The sequence below is a fragment of the Physeter macrocephalus genome, chromosome 20 (assembly GCF_002837175.3).
Source record: "Physeter macrocephalus isolate SW-GA chromosome 20, ASM283717v5, whole genome shotgun sequence".
Taxonomy (NCBI): domain Eukaryota; kingdom Metazoa; phylum Chordata; class Mammalia; order Artiodactyla; family Physeteridae; genus Physeter; species Physeter macrocephalus.
In genome coordinates, this window is record NC_041233.1 from 94,536,944 (window position 1) to 94,550,744 (window position 13,801).

At 43.5% G+C, this 13,801-nt stretch overlaps 1 protein-coding gene across 2 annotated transcripts in view; it reads left to right on the top strand.

Moving 5' to 3' along the window:
* The window catches only part of FUT10 (fucosyltransferase 10), a 176,291-nt gene extending 168,355 nt beyond the window's left edge, over nucleotides 1–7,936 (top strand). The window contains exon 8 of one of the 2 annotated variants that reach the window (XR_003677782.2): nucleotides 7,846–7,936. The gene's annotated coding sequence lies outside the window, so the exon portion shown is untranslated. The remainder of the gene's footprint in view (nucleotides 1–7,845) is intronic. The other variant, XR_003677781.2, reaches the window with a different exon arrangement.
* The last annotated feature ends 5,865 nt before the right edge of the window (nucleotides 7,937–13,801 follow it).

Sequence of the window (13,801 nt, forward strand, 5' to 3'; positions counted from 1 at the left end):
CTGTATGCTAACACATATATATGGAATCTAAAAAAAAAAAAATGGTTCTGATGAACCTAGGGCCAGGACAGGAATACAGATGGAAATGTAGAGAATGGACTTGGGGACATGGGGAGGGGGGAGGGTAAGCTGGGGTGAAGTGAGAGAGTAGCATTGACATATATACACTACCAAACATAAAATAGATAGCTAGTGGGAAGCAGCTGCATAGCACAGGGAGATCAGCTCGATGCTTTGTGTCCAGTTAGAACGGTGGGATTGGAAGGGTGGGAGGGAGGCACAAGAGGGAGGAGATATGGGGATATATGTATACATATACCTGATTCACTATGTTATACAGCAGAAACTAACACACCATTGTAAAGCAATTATACTCCAATAAAGATGTTAACAAATAAATAATAAAAAAATAAAATAAAAAAGAAGAATGCACATAAAAATAAAAGAAATACATATAAACCACATAAATTCCTCCTCAACCATCAGAGTCAGAATTTTAAAACTTGTCGTTGGATAATCCATGGTTGAAAAATCTACAGCAAAACGATTAGGGGACTGAAAATTCACCTGGAGGCAAGTGCATTTTCCAAAATCCTTATTACTTTATATTCTTTTTATTTTTTTGGCCGCACCGTGGGGCTTGCAGGACCTTAGTTTCCCAACCAGGGATTGAACCCGTCCCCTCGGCAGTGAAAGCACGGAGTCCTAACCACTGGACCGCCAGGGAATTCCCATTATTTCTATATATTCAAATATACAGGTAAATAAAGAACTCTAGATAGGGTAATGTCAAAGAGCTTAAAACAGTAATACAATAGCTCTTAAAATAATAATAATACTGTACAATACATTATAATTTAGCTTTCACACAGAGATGACTTCTGAGAAGTTGCGTAGCTGAGAGACGAGAAGGGAGGTGGATTATAGTTGTAAGAGGAGTCACTGGCACCCTCCTCCTCCATCTCTTGCCTGTCCACTCTCTGTGGTCCTTTCTGGAAGGTGAATCCCTTTGCTTGTGGCTTCAGCAGAGGGCCCTGTGTGAAGAGCTTGCGGGTCCTGAGTGAGCCTTCTCCTCCTTTGAAGAAATTATATTGGGCAGGCCGAGTAGTCTCTTTAAAAAAGCTCTTTGCTCCTCTTTATTGGTTGTAGTCAGTCCTTTAAACTCGATCCTTTTGGCTTTTGCTTTTACCTGTGTTCAAAATGGAGCCTTTGAGTGCTAAGTTTTAACCAATCGATTTCTTTAGAAAGTCTTTGTTCTTTCCGGTATTCTCTGAGAAATGCTGCCCGGCCGCTTTGTTAGCCACCGGGAAGGGCTGGCTGAGTGGCAGACGCCTCTCCAGCACAAGGGTCTCCACCTGCCCAGGCTCCATATTGTTACTGTAAATTATCAGGTGAGGGGACCAGGGAAGCAATTTAAATTCCCTTTTTCAGAGAAAGTCACTTCCAGCACTTATACGATAATAATAGAGTCTTCTTTTCAGCGCTTACTATGTAGCAAGCCCTCTTCCAAATGCTTTCATGTATTATCTCTTTTAATGCTCATATCTGCTGAATGAGGCAGCTATTGCTATTTTTTCAGTTTTACACGTGAAGAGGAGACTAGTAGAGGGGAAAAGTAACTTTCCCAGGATCATACGCTAAACGGCAAAGCAGGGCTTGTATACAGCCTTCTGATTCCACGCCCTTCACTCTTAACCCCTCTAGCAGGCTGCCTCCTTATGTATCATTATTACCACCTCTCCTTGTCGTGATCACAAACCCCACACCCAGCTTACTTCCCAGACTTGCCCAGTAGCAACAGCTCTCAAAGCTACCAGATCACCGAGGAGAATTACACAGAGTCATCTGTGTTCGTGAGAGGGCACGAAGATACTCTATGGGCTGGGAGAAACACACAGAAGAATGGAGGCAGAGGTGAGAGCCTGTTAGACCAATCCGGTTTCGCAAGGTTCTTTCATAAGACAACTTTACATGGACTTAGAGTGACTTTTGTGCAATGACCGTAGTTCAGGTGGTGGTAGGAAAAGCATACAGCAGTAAATCTGCAAAAATCTAAATTCCTTTAAGAGAACTTGCAGACTATTTTATCTGTTACTGTTAGGGTCTCCCTCATTGGTAATTGTCGATTCTTTTAAGAGAAAGAACGCTAGTTAAATGACCTAATCTAGGATCTACCACTTTTTACTGTTGACATAGGATGCCTTTGACCCTCTCCTAGGTCACAGAGCAACAATCATAATAGCTTTATTATTCCTAGCTTCACGTAGCATCTGCCCTGGCTTTATTTCTTCTTTTATCTCCCTTTTTCCTCATTAGCCTTGTCATACGTTACATATCATACTAAGCCTCTGGAATCCATTCTTCAACAAGATGAGTGAATAAATCAACTCTCTGTTTCATAGCTCTTTTGGAGCATAAAAGAGATAATAAGAAAATGATTTTGAAACAGTAAAGTTTCCGTTTATTGCTATTCCTCCCTCCTAGAATGTCTCTTCCTCCAATTGGTGCCTAACACGTTTCCTCTCTTTTTTCCAAATATTCTATGATATTTGTTCAAGATCTGGTTACCATCAATTTTCCGGGCAGTAATCTTGATTGTTCTATGATATAAACGAATGATTTTGTGTTTGTATATGTCCATGTGATGTTTTCATAGCCTCTCCCATTATTATAATAATTTTTTCTGGGGGTTCTTTCTTCTTTAACCCATCATCCTTCCCTCACTTTCTGGAAAATTCTAAGTTATCCTCTGATCTTTCTTACTTTGCTTTCATAAAAGGAGAAAGATCAGGGCTGTTTGATGACATTTTAACCATTTTATCTCCATTCACTTACAGAAAAGGAACCATTACTTATTTTCTGTGATCAGAATATAATCAGGTTTTCACCCTTTGGCGATTCAATATTGTTGGGAAATCGTTCTGTTTATGAGTCCTTCACAGAAGAAGGCATCCCATTCAGTGCAATTTTTTGAGCAAAGAACCTCACAGGACAATATAGGCTGAGAAAGTACACTCATCACACACTTTGCCATGTATCATTCACAATTTTCCAGGGTGAAGTAACACATTGGGTCATTTAAGTCTCAAAGGAAATGAACAGAAGGGCCATTCCTCACACAGTCTAGGAAATCGAGATTCTTCTATTATATCCTTGGTGGTAAAATGTTTTAAAATGCTGAAGGTTTTTATAATTTTATTTTGTATCCTCTTAATAAACATGAGGCCACTTCTTAGACAGTATTCTAAAAACTTGAATGTGGTTAAATATAGAAACAATTAAACAATAATAAAACAAGTACTAATGAACTCAAATATACTTGAATTTAGTAAAAATTCCCAAAAAGCCAAACTAAGGAGTTTCTAAATGAAATTTTAAAAGATCTACTTACTAAGTTATGGATTTATTCCCCCTGCAGTGACTCAAAGGTAGTAAGACAGAAAAGCAGGAAAAACGATGTGGGAAAATATTTAAAATTATAACCAACAGATGGAAATGAAACTTTTGGTGGGGAGCATGCTGTAGTGTACACAGAAGTAGAAATACAATGTTGTGCACATGAAGCTTATATAATGTTCTAAACTGATGTTATTTCAGTAAAAAATAAATTTTAAAAATGTGACCTTGGATGCTCCCCAAAGGGAAGTGGGCTGCCTTATTATTTGAGGATTTTGAGACTGTGTCTGTGCGTTTCTCACAAGGCCAGGGTCAATGTTGGCATAAATCTCTTTTTAATGGAGTGATAGGAATCTGGTTCTCAAAGGTTTAAGAGGATTCACTTTTATCATGTGTTCCTATTCTTGGAGGTTAATTAATGTTTAGACAAAGCTAATCTCATTAATAGAATTGTTCAGCTCTTTGTAAAATGAGGACACTGAAAACGTGTCAAGTAGAGCGCTTTGCAGTTTGAACAGCCACTGGATTCACTGCAATACCTCAGTTTTGTGGGGGGTTATTACAGAGAGGTGTTCTTGCTCCATCTTATCCTCTCGCTCATGTCCTTTTCTCTCCCTAACATGGTACAAATGGATGATGAAGGTCACAGACAGAGAGTGAGGACACATCTGTCTATAAAGAAAAAATGTTGCCTGCCATTCCAGTTCTTCAAGGACCAAGCCATCAGCCACTGCAGTTGTTCACTGACAGTGCACCCTGAGGGGAATTCAGGGTGGAGAAAACCAGGAAACATTCTGTGCTTTGGACATCCTGGCCCTTAGATAGTTAAGATGCATATCTAAGGAAAATGTTCCTATGGCCCCAGATTCTTGCATCTTTCCATATACAGAATGGGAAATAGTAATAGCAGTAATCTATTGATGCTTGACTACATGCTTTTCCTAGCAAAAAGTTCATATATCTCCTGGCTCTTTTACGTCTTTGAAGCTGTTCCTCAGAGCTAGCAGAGAGACTGTCTTCTGGGCTGTAGTCCTCCGTAAGGTCCCTGAATAAAGTTTAACTCACAATTTTTACATTGTGCCTTTTTCTTTCCGTTGACATGTCACAAGTGGATGGGATGCTAGAGGCACAACAGGTGGCCTGCCACATCTGCCCACCCTTTCAAGAGGTCAGGGACACGACGTCCGTGAAGGAGATGCTAGGTGCCGGGCTTATTCAGGACGCCCCCGATTGGGGGGTCAAACTTGGTATAAACGGAGGAAAAAGACAGGCATCTTACTCACAGCAAGGGAGAAATTGGAAACCTCCCTCCTACTGGCTCTGTGACCCTGCAAGTAATTTGATCTTTAAATTTTCATTTCCTCTTTTATAAAATGCAGATACTAGTAGAATTAACTCCTAGGATTCTAGTGAGGAATAAAGGAAAGAATTGAATAAGACCCTGAGCAGAGTGTCTGGTGTTCAGTGAAAATTCACAAATGGAAGTAATTACTGTTATTATTTTTATGTAAGTTGACCCTTCTGTCTTTTTTTGCTTCTTTTGGTGTGAGACCCTAGGCTTTCACTCATGTAATCCTGTGATGTTGACTTGAAAGTGGGTAGGGGTGGCTCTTTCCTTGGGGACAATATAGTTCATAACAACAGAATTTTCCAGACCTTAAAACAGTACTCACACCTACCCACACACAAATATATGTGTATGTATGTACATCATATATATACTTAATATATGACACATATATAATATACATATTTGTATCATATATACATATATAATATATGATATATAAATATATATGATACATATATATCGTATAATTTAATTTTCTTCCTCCCTTCCTTCCTTTCTTTCTTTCTCTCTTCCTTCCTTCCTTCCTTTCCTTTCTTTCTTTCTTTCTTTCGTCTATATATTCCTTACTAGTAAAATGTCTGAGCTTGGTCTCTTTAACTATAAACTTGGAAAGATGCTGATTTGAAACTGTAGCCACCCCAAAATGCCCCTTTGTTATGAAGATTATTTCGAGGGGGGTGGGAACAATTAAGGGCCAAAGACTCCAGAAGAGGGCTTCCCTGGTGGCGCAGTGGTTGCGCGTCTGCCTGCCGATGCAGGGGAACCGGGTTCGCGCCCCGGTCTGGGAAGATCCCACATGCCGCGGAGCGGCTGGGCCCGTGAGCCATGGCCGCTGAGCCTGCGCGTCCGGAGCCTGTGCTCCGCAACGGGAGAGGCCACAACAGAGGGAGGCCCGCATACCACAAAAAAAAAAAAAAAAAAAAGACGCCAGAAGAAACGTTGACCTTCTCCCGAGGAGATGCTGGGACTAGATTATCCACCAAGGGGGCATTAAAGTAGGAAGAACCCTGAACCGCTCAGCGTGATGGAAGGGTTCTGGCCTCTCCTCCAGTGTAGGGATGCAGGATTTGCGAGCGCCTCCCAGGGAGACCAGGGCTGTCCGCGAGGGGACGGGGTCGGGGAGGGGCTCACGCTGGCCTCCCCGAAGGCGGGTCCAGCCCCACTCACCCCCACCCGGGAGCTTCATCTCCGGAGAAACACTTTCTGGCGTATAATCAGTTTTCCCGGAGATGGAGAGCTCACCCCCATCCGATGGCAGGAGGATGGCTTGGTGACTGGAATTCCCAGAGGCATGAAGGGGAGCCCAGCCTGGGAAGAAAGGCCGGCTCTGGACGCCCACTGCTCTGACGCTCCCACATACCTGTCTCGACCACCCTCCAGGCTCGCTGTCACCGTCCCCATCAGCCGCCCACGCGACAGCGGGGACCTGCACCAGCCCGCCCGGCTGTACCACCCTCCGCGTGCCCCTTCTTCTCCAGCAGCCATCCCCCCAGCCCCAAGCCTCGGCCAACCTCTCCCAGAGCTGCGACTCCCCACTTTGTGAACACACCCGCTGCTTCTCCAGCTCCCTCAGATCCCCACAAAAGCAGAAGATTCTTCGTTCATCCGCAGTGGGCAGAGGCTTACAGGTGTGCCTGAGAAGGAAGTCTGGGATGCCCCGGGTTGAATTCCAACGGGGCTAACGGAGGAAAGGGAGGTAAAAACGTTAGACCCCGATGGAAAGTGCAGACCACGAACGTGGGGTGGCACGAGCTGTATTCAAGTCTCCTCCCCTCCATGTTCTCCCAGGTCATCAACCCTCGCTTCTCTCTGTTCCTGGCCTTTCTCCCCTCTGCAGCTGGACCTGTAGCTTGACCTCTTCAACGGCCCTCTCATCAACATCAACCACCTTGCTGCCCCCGCCCCTCTGCTGCCCCCGCTGGACCCCCGGGCCCGAGTGCACAGGCCGTCTGCATTCCCCGTTATCCAACCAGCTGGGCGCTGCTGGGGGAAAACCGCACGCTAACAGTGTGCTAGGGTGTGGGGTCTACAGTTCGTACATCTCTTCCACCCAGGCATCCCAAACTTCTTTCTCAGGCGCACCATGAAGCCTCTGTCCCTGACAGCACACGGCCTCTGCTTAACCAGAGAGGAGGAACCATCAGAATGAACCCCTCAACTCTCCGGACACCCAGCAGCATCACACTCAGCTACACTTGCAGCTCCTCCCCTCTGCGGCCAAGGACAGGGGGTCCTCCTGCTGGGCTTGGGTCTATCCCTCCCCTTCCCCACTCCCTTGACCCATCTCTCCCCAACCCCACTCCAGAACCTTCCAAATCCCCGGTTATACTCACTCTTGCCCCTCCCCATGGACATGTGCTCAGGTCTTCCCTTCCTTAAGAGTGGTCTCCCTCCCCAAGCCTCAAATGCCCTCTTCCTTTTTTATCCACATCCAAGCTGCTCCATGAGCTGTCTCCCCCAGGCTTCAATTCTGCATCCCCCAGTACAATCCTCAGCCCCTGCAGACTGGCTAACGGGAGAGGCCACAACAGAGGGAGGCCCGCATACCACAAAAAAAAAAAAAAAAAAAAGACGCCAGAAGAAACGTTGACCTTCTCCCTAACTGCCTAAAAGAATTTGCATAGCGGGCCTGTTCCTGGAATAGAGCTGTCACCAGAGACATCAGCAGAGACTATGGGCTCCGTGTGGTGGGGGAAATGCCTAAGGATCGGAGTCCACGCTGGGTCCCACTGCAAACATTTACCAAACATTTGCTTTTCCATCTCCATGTGAATTGCCTTCCTCCCCTTCCAAGTCCCAAACCACTACCAGCAACATCCTCTTTTGCCTTTAGCTGAAGGTGGTATTTCAGGTGAGGGCTTCAGCCATTTTGGTGAGTTACTCTGTTTTCCTGGGTCTCTCCCATGGATTCATGTCATTCAACTTTTAATCTGTCTCTCGTCAATTTAATCCTTAGACCAACCAGAAGCACCAAGAAGGGTGGAGGAAAGCTTCTTCCTCCCCAGCTGAACAAGGATGAACCGCTAGGCTGGGACTTGAGTTCAGGCACTGGGAGGCCCCTCACAGTCTAACTTGTCACCTCATCTTTGTCCCGACAGCTGTCACCTCTCCCGCCCCTGATGAGAGAAGCCGAGACGAAGGGAGCCATGCAGGTGTTCATTCAGGATGAAACAGGTGAGTCATGTGACAAAACCAAGTGAGGATCTGAGAGGGTGTTACTTGGGCTGGAACGGCATTGGGGCAGATGGCTCCAAACTGTGCCCGTGTACCCAGAGGGGCAGCCAGCCGCCAGGTTCCCTCACTGAGATGGGTTATATGGTAAGGAAGGCGGATTCACCTGAGCAGACCAGGTCCCACCTGGTGACGAATCAGCATCCCAAGGGCGCCGACTGTGCCCGCTGGGGTGTGTAGGTCTAAGAGGCAGAAGAGGCGGCCGGGGAGGCCTAGGTTGGAAATGAATGAAGTTGGCCTGAAGAACACACTCCCAGGGCTGGGAGACTCAGTCATTCAGAATGGCCTGTGCCCTTGTCTGGGCCTCGGGGACAACCCCCAGGGGATAGGTCTCTTCTTGCTCGGCGACGCGAGCCCCTAGGGGCGTTTTCAGCAAGGACACGATCACCATTACCTCCCTCCCTCTCGCCTTACCCAAAGCTCTTTGCCGTATTATAAATGACACGTTATATTCCTTGCTATAAACTTTATAATCATATTAAGTATTTTACTTGTGAGACTATGCTATGGTACCTATTATAATAACAATAAATCTGGCTTAACGTTTATTATGCCCACAGGGTACCTAATTCCTTGGTAAACCTTTCCTCTTCTGTTATACTTTCCATTTTGTCCTTCCCTAATTTTTGAAGCAAGGTGGCTGTATCACGGACTCCAGTATTAGTTAGAAATTTAATTTTCTTTAAGCATTTGGAAGATTACAGCTGATGACAGTTAGTGACTGATTTTTTTTTCCTGAAAATTAATATCACGGAATTGAATAATAGAGAATAACTAGAGAAGATAAATAATAGAGAAGCACTAGATATTCGTGATAAGAGCAGTGGAAACCTCATGGTCAGAGCGAGAGCCTAGCTGAATTGCTAAATTACTGACCGCTCCTTTCCTGCCCACTGCCTCCCCAAATAAAGAACTTGGCTCCCTATTTTGTAAAACATCAACTTGACCCCCTAAGCAGTAGATTGGAACAGGAGTGGACCCCTGACCTAGGACCCAGAGAGAGGTTTAGTCCCTCTAGGGACTTACCCATAAGCGGGCTTACTCATGTAAGAGCAGAGGTGTGCTGGAAAAGCTGGAGAGAAGAGAGAGAATGACATGGACCTAAAAAATCAGAGCATCAGCAGGGAAAATGAGGGGGAAAAGAGTCCAGCCGCCTTCTTAGTGCCTGGTTCTCATCCTTTTCTAAGTCTGGCAGCGTTCAAATCTGCCCTGAGGTTTTGTGATACACCACTGAGTTCAAATAACCAAGTTCGTGCTTAAGCTAGCTTGAATTATTCATTTCATTTCAGTTATTTGCTGCCAAAGCAGTGTTAATGAATTGAGTAAATATTCCAGGGAAAACTGCCATGACCACGAGTGTTTGCTTCGGGGGGAGTGAGGGTGGGGTGTGGTGGGACTGAGTCTCTGCCTCCCCGTTTCAGGCTGTCCCACTTATCACATCTTGTGCTTCAAAGTGTGTTTCCCCTTGAAGAGGCTCTTGAGAAGCACAGCCACTGACCTTGCGCTCCCCTAAGGAATTGGGGCCCAGGTATGTGAAACCTAAGAAAAACAACAGCTTTCTTTTCAAAATGTCACTGTTGCCTTTTGTTATTGGAGCTGGAGCCTTGATTGCGCTTTGGGGGCTGACACTTCTTTTGTTCTGGAAAAACACCCTGTAGGCTCTGCAAAGTTAAGGCCCAGATCCTGTGTTGTACTGGAAGCAAGGAGGCGCTGAACTGGTCTCCACAGTTTGGTCAAAAGTTGCCTCTCTCATGGATGAAATAGCATCTCTGAGATTCCGGGTGAGGAGAGGCTGGCCGGTGATGACAGCAGAAGGAAAATACTTGCTTTACTTTTTGTTTGTGTTTTTCCCTACCGGGTGGTGGGCCAGAGCCTCTGACACCTACCTGCGTGGGTTTGAATCTCAGGTCTGCCGTTCTTCAGTCAGGGCCCAGCCAGGAGTCAGAACCAGAACAGTTCCTTGACCGAGAGAATTGCACAGAAAGAATTATCAGTTAGGCTGAAAGTTGTTAACTAGGTGACCTAAAGGGTTTCACGGGGGTAGCAACCAAAAGAAGCAGCTATCACCTCTAGGGCTGAGGCCACAAAGAGAAGAGGTTGGAATAGTTAAAATTTAAATCGTTAAAGGAGGAGCCCCATGGAGATGGAAGTCAGACCTCTGAGGAGGGGCCACTGCTCAGCTGGTCCTGGGGTCTCTGAGTTGGAAGGAGGGGCCCGTGTTTCCCAGATTTCCGAAGAGGAGGTGCTGGTTGCCTATTGCTGGCATCTTGGGAGGTGGGGGCAAAAAGGGAAGGTGATTCTGTAAGATGTGTGTGTGTGTGTGTGTGTGTGTGTGTGTGTGTGTGTACACGTATGTGTGTTATAACCCCCTTGTGTGTGTGTGTGTGTGTGTACACGTATGTGTGTTATAACCCCCTTATGTCTTCACCCAGCTTTCAGCCAAAGGTTGTTGTATGGTATGTGACAGGCTGGACTCAGCTCTGTTTTGGAATTCATGGCTGAATCCATGTCCATGCTTGGGGCAACACACGATGGAGATCACTTGAGAAGGCTGATTCTAAGATAACTGGAGGTGGACTGCTGAAGAGTACAGCTGAGAGGCAGGTCCACACCCAGGAGTTTGGGATTAGCAGACACAAACTACTATATATAAAAGAGATAAACAAAAAGGTCCTACTGGATAGCACAGGGAACTATATTTCAATATTTTGTAATAACCTATACTGGAAAAGAATATGAGAAAGAACATATATACTGCTGTTGCTGTACACCAGAAACTAGCACAACATTGGAAATCAACTATACTTTAATTTTAAAAACCCAGAAAATAACAAGTTTAGCAAGGACATGGGGAAAAAATGCTATATCCAAAAGAATTATTCAACCAAATTTACTGATACTGTCCTGGAAACAAAAGTAAAATAAGCATAGAATAAGTTTTTAAAAATGAAAAAACAAAAACCAAAAACCCCATGAAGCAATTTTGCTATCGATATGGGAAAATGCTAATATGATATTGTGCAAAAAAAGAGGCACACAAGGTTGCATGTGTAGAGTGATCTCAGATTTACCCACAAGAAAACTTAATGGGCGTGTATTAAAATGTTAATATGATTAACTTTGGATTGCAGAATTATATATATATATAATAAAACTATATTATTTTTGTTATTAGAGTTTAAGTCAAAAGAGAAAGAAAAAAGAGGCTTTGGGCATTCTGGTAGCAGGAAAAATGTGAAACATACTAACATATAACTGCTGTGGTAAGTTTCAGGAAGAAGAGGCAGTTTTCCTCCAATTAAATTCTATAAGAATTTTTTTCATGTGGAAATTTCATAAAGAGAAAATAAATATCATCTCCAGTGCCTGTGTATAGATTTATACTTATATTAGAAGTAAAATAATTCATATTATTAGAACACTCAGAATAATTTACATTATTTGTTTTTTTTGTAATGGCCTTTCATAAAAACCAAGAGCATATCATTGAGAGTGAGCGTCAGTGAAGGGTAATTCTGGGAGGAACCACACTGCAATAAATAGGTAGATTTTTGTGTGGCTAACCTGGTCCAAGAATAGATCCTGGAGAAGAATTGACTTAACCGAGGTCACAGAAGATGTTAATGGCAGAGCCAGAATTAGACCTTGTGACTTGATTTTTCAGCCTGACCATGCTACCTATCCCCCTGCCTGGCCCCAAAGAAGAAATGTGTAGCTGACTTCAGTTTCTATGATCAGCATACATTATTGACTTGAATCCCTTATCCCAAATGTCCTGTCGATGTATACTCACCCACTTTCCCCCTCCTTACATCAAACTACTTTTTGATTTCAAACCCTATCTTTCTTTGGATGAGTGTGTGTTTGTGTGTATATGTGTTTGTGTGTATATATGTGTGTGTGTGTACTTGTATGTTTGTGTGTTTGTGTCTCTTAGACTGACAAGACTTGAAGAGATTCGGATAATATTCTATATCCACATTTTAGCCCCAATAGGCCAAACTACCAACACTTGTCCTTCAATGATTAATGGAGAGAAATTATGTTATAACTGATGGGAAATTTACAAGATGCTTTTAATATAATTAAAAGTAATGTCTCTATTGGCTCTTAACTCTTCCCCAAGCCTAGAATTGGCTTCTTTCCAGAACTAACACATTTCGTCCAGCAACTGGAGATCACATTTTAAGAAAAAGAAAAAAAACTTTCCATCTTTGAATTCATACTTGATTGACCAGAGTATAGTTTGTGAAATTTAATATTAGGTTATTCTATCATGAAAGAATCACTGAGTTGCTCTGAGTAATATTTTCCTGAAGTCCGGGAATGTTTTAAAGCAGGAAGAAGCACACAGGTTCATCTAAACCTGTCTCATTTTACAGAGGAGGAAACTGAATCTAGGGAGGTTACACTATGTCTAACCCACTAATCCTGTGATTTTCCTTTTTTCCCCTTAATTCTTTCATTTGAAAAATAATTTTTGAGCATCTGTTATGTGTCAGATGATACAGTGCCTCCTAAAAATTTAAAAACCAAAAACCTTGGTTCATAAGAAACCAGGGGAGGTTTAAGAGATAAGAAACCAGGGGAGGTGTAGCATGTGTTAATGAACATTAGTCTATTATAGCATATGTTGCATTGTTAATGTTATATTCCTAGAGTTATAAAAGATGAGGGAGTAGTGAAATTTGCCTGGGAATTCAGGAAACTTTTCTAGAATGGATGACGTTTTATCTGGGCCTTGAAAGATAAGCAGGAATACACCTGCTTCAGAAACAAGGGAAGAGTATTCAAGGCAGAAGGAAATGAGAGGCATAGGATAGGTTTGTGCTTATTTGGGGGATACCAAGGACTGGCTTAATCTGTAGGGAGTGATTGAGGGTCAGATTGAATAGGTCAGCTCTGACGTCGTTGGGGAAGGCTTGTAGAGTCAGCTGAGTTCTCTAAGCTTTATTCTGCAGGTAATGGGAATCTATTGCATAATGTTAGGCAAGGAAATGACACTTTACACTTTCACATGGGTCTACATTTAAGAGGAATAACTGGTAGCACTGTAGAGGATGGACTGGAGGAGAAAAGACAGCTAAAGTCAAGTTCAGATGAAAATGATGAGATAATGAACTTGGCCAATAGGGGGGTGTGCCCTTCAAAGAAGGAGGAGATATTTATGAGCTTAAAATTGTTTTGAAGGTTAGAGTCATGGTGATGCTGTATAACTAGGCTATGACATACATGAAAAGGGTAGTAGGGGAAAAGCTTGCATGCAGTGTTAGAGATATTCAGCTTACCCGTGACGGAACATTTAAAGAGAAGATACACAGGAAGTAATTGAAAATCTGTGTCTTAAGCTCAGTAGAAAAGTCTGGGCTGGTGTTATTGATTTTGGAGTCATTAAAGAAGGTGAGAGTTGAGTAAAGAGAATAAGGAAAGAAAAGTCTAAGAACAGAACTCTGGGGGATGGATGGAAGAGAGGAACTAGTTTAAGACGTGGTTAGAAATAATTATTTGTGTGGTAGGAAGATAATGAAGGGAACAGTGTTGTGGAAATCGTGTTAGTCATGATGCTTTCAGCTGCTATTAACAAACAAACTCAAAATGACTATTATGATCAAGTAGATTTATCTGCTCAGTTAACGACAATAACATCCCAAAACTCCAGAGGTAAGTAGAACAGAGAGCAGGTGTTTTAGTGACAAATCCAGCTCCATTTCTTTCTGACTGTCTCAGAAATGTCCTCCTCTGGGTGGTGGGTTCATCACTGGACTGCTAGGAAGATGGCTGTGGCAGTTTCAGATTTCCCATCCATGTACAACCAAGGACTTT